Genomic DNA, 14,746 nt, shown 5'->3' on the forward strand with positions numbered 1-14,746 from the left:
ATTTCAAATATACATAAAGTTAGAAGAGGAAAATAACATCCAGAGATGAAGCTCTGTTAACATGGGGTATATATTTCATACCAATATGCTGTGTATTGTTTGAGCCTCTCCTTCGTCATGGTTATTTCAAATATTTTCTTCTTATTTTATTTTAACTTTTGCCCTTAAATTTTGGTTCAAATATTTTAAATATAGAGAGTTTTCTCTTTTGTGCAATAAAATCTATTTATTTCACTGTTTTTATGCTTAGAAATTACTTTCTTACGTGGAGTGCACATATTTACCTATATTAGTCCTATTTTTAAGGTTTTAGTTTTTATAGTTAACTCTGTAGCTTACATGTAATTTAATTTTATGAGTTTATTAATTTCCCAGTAGTCAATATTCTTTAAATTATAGTCAGTTGTGTCCATCTTTTCCATTGATTTGCAGTGTTTCTCTAAAGAAATAGTAAAGTCTTTTATAGATTAGTACCTGTTGATAAGTTATTCTATATGTTTATATGATTGTTTATATTGTACCAGTATAATAGTGTTATTATAGATTGTCAAACATTTCATATTAGGCAATTCTCCTATAACTTTTCTTTTTTCCTTATTAGCTGTTTTAACTTGTTTTATGTTTGATAAACTTTGGACTAATTTTATCAAGATTCAAATGATCATATGATTTTTGATATTGCTTTATTACTATATATTGATTTGGAAATAATAGACATATACATGAAATATATATTATTGTACATATTATAATATTTATGTTTATTCAATCTTCCTAAAAATATACTATATGTTACAGAACTTTTCTGTTACTCATTTATCTTATAGATCTCATGTGTTTTGGATGAAGTTACTTCTAAGTAAGTTAAATCTTTTCTATTGTTGTTACAGTAAAAGTTAGCTTTATTTCTTTATTTTTTCATTTAATATTCAAATTAACTATAGCTGGATTGAAAAAGTATTTAAAACATATTTGGTATATGTGTGTGTGTGTGTGTGTGTGTGTGTGTGTGTGTGTGTATATCTCAAAACAAGTGATATAAGCAGTAAATTTTATTCAGAGGAAGAAGTCAGTACAGGCTCCCATAGTTGACTAAAGGTATAAGAAAGATAAAGTACTTAAAAATGGACAGAAAAGATAGGGCTATTTGTGAAAATTCAGGGCAAACAAATGTAGAAATGGGCAAGGTGTATTCAGGCTCAGTGAACAAAGCACCTAACTTTGTTAATTCTTGGAGGTAGTTAAGGTTAGAAAGTGCTAAGATTGTGGCAAACCTTGGATGCTAGATAAGGGCAATAATTCAAACAGCATTATAGTCACAGAAGAAGGGACAATCATGTCAGCAAAACATATGTTGTTGAGGAGAAAGTAGCATGCCCAAAGTGTTACTTTTGAAAGTAATCTTTAGGTGATGATATGGTTTGGATTTTTGTCCCCTCCAAATTTCATGTTGAAATTTGACCCCCAGTGTTAGAGGTGGGGCCTAGTAGAAGTGTTGGGTCATAGGCGCAAGTCCCTCCTGAATGGTTGTGTCCTCCATTACCCTGTGGTAATGAGTGAGTTTTTACTCTGTTAGTTCATGTGAGAGCTAGTTGTTCAGAGTTTGGCACCCTTCCTCCTCTTGCTCCCCATCTTACTATGTGACACACTGGCCCCCCTACCCCTTTTGCCATAATTGAAAACTTCCCGAAGTCCTCACAGGAAGCGGATGCTGGTGCCATCCTTCCTGTATGACCTGCAGAACCATAAGCCAAATAAACTTCTTTTCTTTGTAAATTACCCAGCTTCAGTTATTCCTTTATAACAACACAAAACACACTGAGATAGGTGATGTTTAGGTTTGGTGTATTAGTCTGTTTGAGCTACCATTACAAAATGCCAGAGACTGCTTGACTTAAACAACAGAAATACAATTTCTCATGGTTCTGGAGGCTAGAAGTCCGTGATCCAGGAGCCTGAAGATCTGGTTCCTAGTGAGGACTCTCTTTCTGGCTTGTACATGGCTGCTTTCTTACCATGTGCTCAAATGACCTCCCGTTTGTGCTTGTGGCGAGCGAGTGAGCACTCTGCTCTCTCTTCCTCTTATAAGGACACCAACCCTATAGGATTAGGTCACCATCTTCATGGCCTCATTTAACCTTAATTACTTCTCACAGGTCCTTTCTCCAAATGTAGTTACATTATTTTGGGGGTTAAGGCTTCAACATTTGATTTTGGGGGAGACAAAAACATTTGGTCCATAACTTTTGATTTGTGAAAGAGAGAGCCTGGAAGGATACTGGCTAGATTGGCAGTAATGAGGAGATGGGAAATTAAGGGAAATTTTGAAGGAGGATATGGGAAAAAAGATCATCAAAGTTAACTGTTGAATCCTTATTTTGGGAAGCCAGAAGAAGGTATTCAATTTTTAGGCTTTGTTTTGAGTACATTACTGTGAATATGCTTATAAATTCATCTCACCTGGAACTCATGTTCCCTGGAGGGACTGTGAAGATAACATTATAAAAACTACCCACTGGGTAGATTTAGTTTATAACCTGCCTGGATGTTTTTTGTTCATTATATCATACCAACTGTTTGTATTCACATTGTCCACGCCAGAGTATAAAGTTTAGAGAATGGTCCTATATTCTGTTTAAAGTGATTTTTATAACTTTCAGGAGAGTATCTTCTACTTGTATATACTTTACTAGTTGAATATGATGAATAACCCTTTGGCATCAGTAACTTAGAACTGTTTTGAAAAAAATGAAGGGCGTTTATAAAAGAACAGGAGGCTATGAGTTTTGGTTGGTTGGGCTTTACTGAACTTGGGAAAGATAATATTGATGTTGTAAACATTGTTTTAAATATTATAGGAGCCTTAGGATAGAACCAAGGGGACATTTTTTAATAAGGATAAGACAGGATTTTCATGAAAATGGGAGATTATTCATTCTAAAGTTCTCTATAATCCAAGGGCTAGAAAACTTTGTCTGTAAAGGTACACATAGTAGATAGTTTAGGCTTTGCTAGTCACAAAGTCTCTTCTAAACTCCTCAACTCTGCCATTGTAGTGCAAAAATAGCCATAGACCGTGTGTAAATTAATGAGTATGGCTGTGTTTCAATAAAATGTTATTTACAAAAACAGGCTTTGGATTGGCTTTGGCTCGTGGGCTATAATTTCCTGACCTGTGGTCTAACCCATTATGCAGAGTATTTTATAAATTCAATAACTATTGGGATCACATGTTGAGGTAGATGAATAGCATATGTGGTTACTATGCTTTAAAGATTAAAGTCCTGTAATTGTTCAAGTCCTGAGAAAATTTAGCCAATTTATTTTTCAATAACCTAAGAACTTTCTTCTACTATATTATTAGGTGCTCGGTACCTTGAAGGTACAGATTGGGGTAATATATGAACTTGAAAAATTATCCAAATATCATTTTAGTCACCTTTCTTTTTTGTGTTTTTTAAAAATTATTTTTCAAGTCGACAAATAAAAATTTAATACATTTATGGAGTACAACATGATGTTTTGATATTGCAGAAATCACACTTTTTTTTTTTTTTTTTTTTTTTTTGACGGAGTCTCGCTCTGTCATCAGGCTGGAGTGCAGTGGTGTGATCTCAGCTCACTGCAACCTCCGCCTCCCGGGTTCAAGCGATTCTCCTGCCTCAGCCTCCCAAGTAGCTGGGACTACAGGCACGTACCACCACGCCCAGCTAATTTTTGTACTTTTAGTAGAGATGGGGTTTCACCATGCTGGCCAGGATGGTCTCGATCTCTTGACCTCGTGATCCACCTGCCTCAGCCTCCCAAAGTGCTGGGATTACAGGCATGAGCCACTGCGCCTGGCCTAATCACACTTCTTTTTGACCTCAGTAGCTAATCAGTGACCAAGTGGACTGACTTAAATTTAACTTATATTTTACTCGTCTCAAATTCTTGTGTCTTTAAGATAACCTTCTGAAATATCCTAATTGGAAAGAATGCCTCCCTTCTTGGCATTATATTTTACCTCATGACTATTTATGACATTAAAGGAGCTTTATATATAGAGGTTATGAACATGGGTTTTGGTTTTATGATGTTCTGCAAGTTACTTAAACCTCTATGGATTTCACTTTCATCAACTATCGAATGGTGATATTAATAGCTCCCACCTCATAGGATTTTTTTTGTGATGATGACATGAGTTAATACACATAAGTAAAGCATTTAGAACAGTGATGACACATAGTAGCTGCTTAATAAAGTATCATCATTAGAGTTTTCCTATTACACTGTAAGTAAGTTCTTTGAGGGCAAGGAGTATATTTTGCTCTTTGATTATAAAGCAATTTTCATGGAGGATACTAATATTCAACATATGGTAGTTAATGTAATTACTGTTATTATCATCACTTGGTGCAAGTAATCATTAACTTTTTGTTAAATCGAATAGCCTGCATTTCCCTGTTAATTCTTTGCAGAAGATGTTAGCTTGTAGTAAAATTCACAGTGTAAAGAGAAACAAGGTAAATAAAGGAATGTTTAAAGGAATCTTAAAAATTAGCTCAATTACCTGTGAGCATTTTCCAAGAATAATTTATGAATCTATGAGGAAGAAAGAGTATCCACCTAAGCCATCTCAAGGTCTTTGTGGCTTAATATATTTGTTGGCATTGCTGCTTTTCATTTTTCTCAGTCTAATGGGCAGAGTAATAGCTATATTTGGGCTAACGAGTCAAAATGTATGAGAACAGAAATTTATTAAATAGTTTCAATATCTACCAATACCTTTTTTCCTATCCTATGATGCTGGTATCCCTGCTACTGGACCATCTTGATTACTATCTCTAATACTTATTAACTTTAATTCTGAGTTGATTTCATACTCCATGGTAATTTCTTAATGAAATCACTGAGGTTCTTCACTTTTTCTTTTTCTTTCTCTGACATTCAGATTCATTTTTTTCCCCCAATTTGTGTTCAGTTTCACTCTATATTTGCATTAGTGCCTCAAACTTCACCCAATATAGACATCTTTGTCAAGGCTTAAAGATTATTCACAGTTTTTTATTTATTCTCAAGTATCAGTATTTTTTTCTTTGTCCTTGGACTATTTCTTTATTAGAAAAACTTCCTCAGGCTATTCCTGAAAAATTTTAACAGGCTGAGCAATTAAGAGACTCCAGAGCTTCCAAAAAGCTGGTTGGTCAAGAATTCCAGCAATTCTATAATAGACAACCTTAGTACTGATTTTTCTTAAAATGTGCACATACTCCCTTGGGTTTATTATTCGCTGGTTTTATAAAAATAAATCTTCCTACTTTGAGTGCCAAACTTAGAAATGAGCTTTGAATAAACAGTAATGTTCTGAGGCTCAGTTTATTTTCTTGTCAAGATCTTTAATAGCTCTTCTTTGTGTGTGCGTATGTGTGAGTGCAGTTGACTATTATGATAAAAATCCATCTAATTAGCTATCAATATTTGACAGAGTACTTTTTAGCAGTGCCATTCATTCAACTCAACAGAGCAGTCATTTCAATCAAGGAGACCACACCAGCCATTCAAATGAGAGAATACTGCTAGAGCTGGGTTTCATCTTACTGGGCTCAATAAAGAAAATGTAACTTCAGGGTTTCTATTAGCCAATATATCTCATTAATATTGTGACTGAGACTGTCAATATCCATTTGCAAAGCCATCAGTGTTTAGAACTTATCCTGAAGTGATAAGACAAAAGAGAAAACGGGCTTCATATGTGTTATTTTTATGTAGCAACACGTAGATCTTTTATCATATCAAATTCATGTCACACACAGCCTCATAAATGCCATTGACCTTTTTTTTGTTATCTTACTTTTCATATAGGCAGCTATGGTTCTGTTATTTAATTTTTAGGAAACTCTGAGCAGGTTAGTTCTCTGAGTCTTACTCTCATTATTTGCAAAGTAGGAATAATGACAGCAGAAGTGCCAATCAGCTTTTGTTGCGTAACAACCACAGTTTATCTGAGGTTTATAAGAATATGTATCTATTCTGGCTTACATGTCAGCAGGTCAGCTGGGGTGAATCTAGGCTGGGCTAAGCTGGGCTTGTCTTCAGGCTCCAGGTTGTGTCTGCTCCAAATATCCCTCATTCTTCTGGGACATAGTCTTTCATGGCAGTGGCAAAAGCTCAACTGTGCAAACATATTTCAAGTCTTTGTTTTCATCATGTCTGCTAATATCCCATTGATCAAAGCAAGCCACAAAGTTCAAAAATCAGTGAGGTGAGGAAATATTCCTTCTACAATGTGGGGTGGGGTAGGAAGTGAGTACTTTCTGAACAATAATCTAATCTATCATACCTAACCTCACATGATGATTACGAAGATTCTATGAAATTAGCTATATGAGAGCTCCTTGTCAGTTTTAAGGTACTGTATGACTATGACATTTGTAAGTGCTCTGTCATTATAAAATTCTAGCAAGAATCCTTTTGATTTTAACCTACTACCCATTCCATAACCTTCTACTGAGAAAAGCCATATACAATGCTTGTTAGCAGCTGTTGACGTAGAGTACCGAGGAGGCATTGCACATTATTATAGTGGGAGGCTAAAAATCAGGAGTGTCTATTACAGTCTGGGATGTTTAAACTACTTCTTGGCTTACCATAAGGCTTTAAATTCAAGGAGAAAGCAAGCTAAGGAAAGAGGATTACGCTTGAACAGTTTTCATGATAAAATAGTAGTAATTACTTTGAGCACAATTCATATATATATATGGCACTTTGAAGGAAACCAAATGGCAGACAGATAAAACAAATTACTTTACTCGGGGTAATTAGCAAGTGATTATAAGGTTCTGCCTATGTTCTCTCAAGAGTACAAGAGCACAAAGATCATGCCCTGCTTTTCAAAGAACTTTATTATGCTTAATACCTAATCCACCTAAAGTCACTGCAAAATCTGACAGCAACCTGGCCACAAACACTGAACCACACCGAATACCTGGGAGACCACAACAATGCTAATTTAATGATGAAAGGGAGGAGGGAACAAGAAACACGATGTTTTTCTTTTCTTTATTATTTATTTATTTTGCTACCTTTGTTGGCCCCCAATTTGCATTTTTCTTCACATAGGTATCACACAGTTCCTAAGAATTAAGAACTATATATTTATGTACCAGTGTCTAGGACTGTGAACTAAAATATTATTGTGTCGTCAAGTCTAGAGCATTTCATTTGAGAACAATAACATCATTGAGAGAAAGAATTGTCCTCTTGATAGAGGTCATAGAAAATTCAAATTAATTTCTAATCAAAAATGACTCAGGAAGAGAGATAGTTCACATAATGTTTTGATTGAAGGACACTGAAACCTTTCAGGATAATGTTGCTGCCAAATGACAAAAATAAGGCCTCTCTTATAAATGGGGGAATATAACACAGCAATACAGAGTTCTATTTAGACATATAAGCTATATGATCTACCTGCATTAAATATGGTGAACCCATATTTAATGTTTTGAAGTTTTTTTTTAAAATTATACTTTAAGTTCTGGGATACACATGCAGAACATGCAGATTTTATATAGGTATACACATGCCATAGTGGTTTGCTGCACCCATCAACCCGTCATCTACATTAGCTGTTTCTCCCAATGTCATCCCTTGCCTTGCTCCCCACCCCCCAACAGGTCCTGGTGTGTGATGTTCCCCTCCCTGTGTCCATGTGTTCTCCTTGTTCAACTCCCACTTATGAGTGAGAACATGTGGTGTTTGGTTTTCGGTCCTGTGTTAGTTTGCTGAGAGTGATGGTTTCCAGCTTCATCCATGTCCCTGCAAAGGACATGAACTCATTCTTTTTTATGGCTGCATGGTATTCTGTGGTGTATATGTGCCACATTTTCTTTATCCAGTCTGACATTGATGATGGGAATTTGGGTTGGTTCGAAGTCTTTGCTGTTGTGAATAGTGCTGCAATAAACATACATGTACATGTGTCTTCATAGTAGAATGATTTATAATCCTTTGGACATATACCCAATAATGAGATTGCTGGGTCAAATGGTATTTCTAGTTCTAGATCCTTGAGGAATCACCACACTGTCTTCCACAATGGTTGAACTAATTTGCACTCCCACCAACAGTGTAAAAGCATTCCTATTTCTCCACATCCTCTCTAGCATCTGTTGTTTCCTGACTTTTTAATTTGACGTTTTTGTTATAGAGATGTTGTACAACCTTTCATTAGGTATTTATTCCTAAGTATTGTTTGTTCATAGAATTTCTCTTTAAATTTCATTTTCCAATGGTACATTACTACTATATATAAATTCAATTGATTTTTGTATTCTGCCTTTGTATCCTGTGACCTTACTAAATTTACTTATTTGATCTAGTTTTTTTGTAGATTCCTTTTGATATTCTAATATAGTCATGAAATTTAGGAATAAAGACAGTTTTTATTTTTCTTTCCAACCTTTATGCTTTTTATTTCTTTTTCTTGTATTCTTGCATTACTTAGTATTATTTTGTTTTATTTTATTTTGGTAAGAACTCTTAAATGAGATCTATCCTCTTAAAAGCATTTTTTGGGGGCGGAGCAAGATGGCCGAATAGGAGCAGCTCCAGTCTTCAACTCCCAGCGCCAGCGACACAGAAGACCGGTGATTTCAGCATTTTCAACTGAGGTACTGGGTTCATCTCACTGGGGAGTGCCGGACGATCGGTACTGGTCAGCTGCTGCAGCCCGACTAGCGAGAGCTGAAGCAGGGCGAGGCATTGCCTCACCTGAGAAGCGCAAGGGGGAAGGGAATCCCTTTTCCTAGCCAGGGGAACTGAGACACACAACACCTGGAGAATCGGGTAACTCCCACCCCAATACTGCGCTTTGAGCAAACAGGCACACCAGGAGATCATATCCCACACCTGGCCGGGAGGGTCCCACACCCACGGAGCCTCCCTCATTGCTATTACAGCAGTCTGTGATCTACCGGCAAGGCAGCAGCGAGGCTGGGGGAGGGGCGCCCGCCATTGCTGAGGCTTAAGTAGGTAAACAAAGCTGCTGGGAAGCTCGAACTGGGTGGAGCTCACAGCAGCTCAAGGAAACCTGCCTGTCTCTGTAGACTCCACCTCTGGGGGCAGGGCACAGAAAACAATAACAAAGCAGCAGACACCTCTGCAGACGCAAACGACTCTGTCAGACAGCTTTGAAGAGAGCAGTGGATCTCCCAACACGGAGGTTGAGATCTGAGAAGGGACAGACTCCCTGCTCAAGCGGGTCCCTGACCCCTGAGTAGCCTAACTGGGAGACATCCCCCACTAGGGGCAGTCTGACACCCCACACCTCACAGGGTGGAGTACACCCCTGAGAGGAAGCTTCCAAAGCAAGAATCAGACAGGTACACTTGCTGTTCAGAAATATTCTATCTTCTGCAGCCTCTGCTGCTGTTACCCAGGCAAACAGGGTCTGGAGTGGACCTCAAGCAATCTCCAACAGACCTACAGCTGAGGGCCCTGACTGTTAGAAGGAAAACTATCAAACAGGAAGGACACCTACACCAAAACCCCATCAGTACATCACCATCATCAAAGACCAGAGGCAGATAAAACCACAAAGATGGGGAAAAAGCAGGGCAGAAAAGCTGGAAATTCAAAAAACAAGAGCGCATCTCCCCCGGCAAAGGAGCGCAGCTCATCGCCAACAACGGATCAAAGCTGGACGGAGAATGACTTTGACGAGATGAGAGAAGAAGGCTTCAGTCCATCAAATTTCTCAGAGCTAAAGGAGGAATTACGTACCCAGCGCAAAGAAACTAAAAATCTTGAAAAAAAAGTGGAAGAATTGACGGCTAGACTAATTAATGCAGAGAAGGTCATAAACGAAATGAAAGAGATGAAAACCATGACACGAGAAATACGTGACAAATGCACAAGCTTCAGTAACCGACTCGATCAACTGGAAGAAAGAGTATCAGCAATTGAGGATCAAATGAATGAAATGAAGCGAGAAGAGAAACCAAAAGAAAAAAGAAGAAAAAGAAATGAACAAAGCCTGCAAGAAGTATGGGATTATGTAAAAAGACCAAATCTACGTCTGATTGGGGTGCCTGAAAGTGAGGGGGAAAATGGATCCAAGTTGGAAAACACTCTTCAGGATATCATCCAGGAGAACTTCCCCAACCTAGTAGGGCAGGCCAACATTCAAATCCAGGAAATACAGAGAACGCCACAAAGATACTCCTCGAGAAGAGCAACTCCAAGACACATAATTGCCAGATTCACCAAAGTTGAAATGAAGGAAAAAATCTTAAGGGCAGCCAGAGAGAAAGGTCGGGTTACCCACAAAGGGAAGCCCATCAGACTCACAGCAGATCTCTCGGCAGAAACTCTCCAAGCCAGAAGAGAGTGGGGGCCAATATTCAACATTCTTAAAGAAAAGAATTTTAAACCCAGAATTTCATATCCAGCCAAACTAAGTTTCATAAGTGAAGGAGAAATAAAATCCTTTACAGATAAGCAAATGCTTAGAGATTTTGTCACCACTAGGCCTGCCTTACAAGAGACCCTGAAGGAAGCACTCAACATGGAAAGGAACAACCGGTACCAGCCATCTCAAAAACATGCCAAAATGTAAAGACCATCGAGGCTAGGAAGAAACTGCATCAACTAACGAGCAAAATAACCAGTTAATATCATAATGGCAGGATCAAGTTCACACATAACAATCTTAACCTTAAATGTAAATGGACTAAATGCTCCAATTAAGAGACACAGACTGGCAAACTGGATAAAGAGTCAAGACCCATCAGTCTGCTGTATTCAGGAGACCCATCTCACACGCAGAGACATACATAGGCTCAAAATAAAGGGATGGAGGAAGATTTACCAAGCAAATGGAGAACAAAAAAAAGCGGGGGTTGCAATACTAGTCTCTGATAAAACAGACTTTAAACCATCAAAGATCAAAAGAGACAAAGAAGGCCATTACATAATGGTAAAGGGATCAATTCAACAGGAAGAGCTAACTCTCCTAAATATATATGCACCCAATACAGGAGCACCCAGATTCATAAAGCAAGTCCTTAGAGACTTACAAAGAGACTTAGACTCCCATACAATAATAATGGGAGACTTCAACACTCCATTGTCAACATTAGACAGATCAACGAGACAGAAAGTTAACAAGGATATCCAGGAATTGAACTCATCTCTGCAGCAAGCAGACCTAATAGACATCTATAGAACTCTCCACCCCAAATCAACAGATTATACATTCTTCTCAGCACCACATCGTACTTATTCCAAAATTGACCACGTAATTGGAAGTAAAGCACTCCTTAGCAAATGTACAAGAACAGAAATTATAACAAACTGTCTCTCAGACCACAGTGCAATCAAACTAGAACTCAGGACTAAGAAACTCAATCAAAACCGCTCAACTACATGGAAACTGAACAACCTGCTCCTGAATGACTACTGGGTACATAACGAAATGAAGGCAGAAATAAAGATGTTCTTTGAAACCAATGAGAACAAAGATACAACATACCAGAATCTCTGGGACACATTTAAAGCAGTGTGTAGAGGGAAATTTATAGCACTAAATGCCCACAAGAGAAAGCAGGAAAGATCTAAAATTGACACTCTAACATCGCAATTAAAAGAACTAGAGAAGCAAGAGCAAACACATTCGAAAGCTAGCAGAAGGCTAGAAATAACTAAGATCAGAGCAGAACTGAAGGAGATAGAGACACAAAAAACCCTCCAAAAAATCAATGAATCCAGGAGTTGGTTTTTTGAAAAGATCAACAAAATTGACAGACCACTAGCAAGACTAATAAAGAAGAAAAGAGAGAAGAATCAAATCGACGCAATTAAAAATGAAAAAGGGGATATCACCACCGACCCCACAGAAATACAAACTACCATCAGAGAATACTATAAACACCTCTACGCAAATAAACTGGAAAATCTAGAAGAAATGGATAATTTCCTGGACACTTACACTCTTCCAAGACTAAACCAGGAAGAAGTTGAATCCCTGAATAGACCAATAGCAGGCTCTGAAATTGAGGCAACAATTAATAGCCTACCAACCAAAAAAAGTCCAGGACCAGATGGATTCACAGCTGAATTCTACCAGAGGTACAAGGAGGAGTTGGTACCATTCCTTCTGAAACTATTCCAATCAATAGAAAAAGAGGGAATCCTCCCTAACTCATTTTATGAGGCCAACATCATCCTGATACCAAAGCCTGGCAGAGATACAACAAAAAAAGAGAATTTTAGACCAATATCCCTGATGAACATCGATGCAAAAATCCTCAATAAAATACTGGCAAACCGGATTCAGCAACACATCAAAAAGCTTATCCACCATGATCAAGTGGGCTTCATCCCTGGGATGCAAGGCTGGTTCAACATTCGCAAATCAATAAACATAATCCAGCATATAAACAGAACCAAAGACAAGAACCACATGATTATTTCAATAGATGCAGAAAAGGCTTTTGACAAAATTCAACAGCCCTTCATGCTAAAAACGCTCAATAAATTCGGTATTGATGGAACGTACCTCAAAATAATAAGAGCTATTTATGACAAACCCACAGCCAATATCATACTGAATGGGCAAAAACTGGAAAAATTCCCTTTGAAAACTGGCACAAGACAGGGATGCCCTCTCTCACCACTCCTATTCAACATAGTGTTGGAAGTTCTGGCTAGGGCAATCAGGCAAGAGAAAGAAATCAAGGGTATTCAGTTAGGAAAAGAAGAAGTCAAAATGTCCCTCTTTGCAGATGACATGATTGTATATTTAGAAAACCCCATTGTCTCAGCCCAAAATCTCCTTAAGCTGATAAGCAACTTCAGCAAAGTCTCAGGATACAAAATTAATGTGCAAAAATCACAAGCATTCTTATACACTAGTAACAGACAAACAGAGAGCCAAATCATGAATGAACTTCCATTCACAATTGCTTCAAAGAGAATCAAATACCTAGGAATCCAACTTACAAGGGATGTAAAGGACCTCTTCAAGGAGAACTACAAACCACTGCTCAGTGAAATAAAAGAGGACACAAACAAATGGAAGAACATACCATGCTCATGGATAGGAAGAATCAATATTGTGAAAATGGCCATACTGCCCAAGGTAATTTATAGATTCAATGCCATCCCCATCAAGCTACCAATGAGTTTCTTCACAGAATTGGAAAAAACTGCTTTAAAGTTCATATGGAACCAAAAAAGAGCCCGCATCTCCAAGACAATCCTAAGTCAAAAGAACAAAGCTGGAGGCATCACGCTACCTGACTTCAAACTATACTACAAGGCTACAGTAACCAAAACAGCATGGTACTGGTACCAAAACAGAGATATAGACCAATGGAACAGAACAGAGTCCTCAGAAATAATACCACACATCTACAGCCATCTGATCTTTGACAAACCTGAGAGAAACAAGAAATGGGGAAAGGATTCCCTATTTAATAAATGGTGCTGGGAAAATTGGCTAGCCATAAGTAGAAAGCTGAAACTGGATCCTTTCCTTACTCCTTATATGAAAATTAATTCAAGATGGATTAGAGACTTAAATGTTAGACCTAATACCATAAAAATCCTAGAGGAAAACCTAGGTAGTACCATTCAGGACATAGGCATGGGCAAAGACTTCATGTCTAAAACACCAAAAGCAACGGCAGCAAAAGCCAAAATTGACAAATGGGATCTCATTAAAGTAAAGAGCTTCTGCACAGCAAAAGAAACTACCATCAGAGTGAACAGGCAACCTACAGAATGGGAGAAAATTTTTGCAATCTACTCATCTGACAAAGGGCTAATATCCAGAACCTACAAAGAACTCAAACAAATTTACAAGAAAAAAACAAACAACCCCATCAAAAAGTGGGCAAAGGATATGAATAGACATTTCTCAAAAGAAGACATTCATACAGCCAACAAACACATGAAAAAATGCTCATCATCACTGGCCATCAGAGAAATGCAAATCAAAACCACAATGAGATACCATCTCACACCAGTTAGAATGGCGATCATTCAAAAGTCAGGAAACAACAGGTGCTGGAGAGGATGTGGAGAGATAGGAACACTTTTACACTGTTGGTGGGATTGTAAACTAGTTCAACCATTATGGAAAACAGTATGGCGATTCCTCAAGGATCTAGAACTAGATGTACCATATGACCCAGCCATCCCATTACTGGGTATATACCCAAAGGATTATAAATTATGCTGCTATAAAGACACATGCACACGTATGTTTATTGCAGCACTATTCACAATAGCAAAGACTTGGAATCAACCCAAATGTCCATCAGTGACAGATTGGATTAAGAAAATGTGGCATATATACACCATGGAATACTATGCAGCCATAAAAAAGGATGAGTTTGTGTCCTTTGTAGGGACATGGATGCAGCTGGAATCCATCATTCTTAGCAAACTATCACAAGAACAGAAAACCAAACACCGCATGTTCTCACTCATAGGTGGGAACTGAACAATGAGATCACTTGGACTCGGGAAGGGGAACATCACACACCGGGGCCTATCATGGGGAGGGGGGCGGGGGGAGGGATTGCATTGGGAGTTATACCTGATGTAAATGACGAGTTGATGGGTGCAGCACACCAACAAGGCACAAGTATACATATGTAACAAACCTGCACGTTATGCACATGTACCCTACAACTTACAGTATAATAATAAATAAATTTAAAAAAAAAAAAAAAAAAAAAAAAAAAAAAAAAAAAAA

This window comes from Theropithecus gelada, chromosome X (assembly GCF_003255815.1).
Source record: "Theropithecus gelada isolate Dixy chromosome X, Tgel_1.0, whole genome shotgun sequence".
NCBI lineage: Eukaryota > Metazoa > Chordata > Mammalia > Primates > Cercopithecidae > Theropithecus > Theropithecus gelada.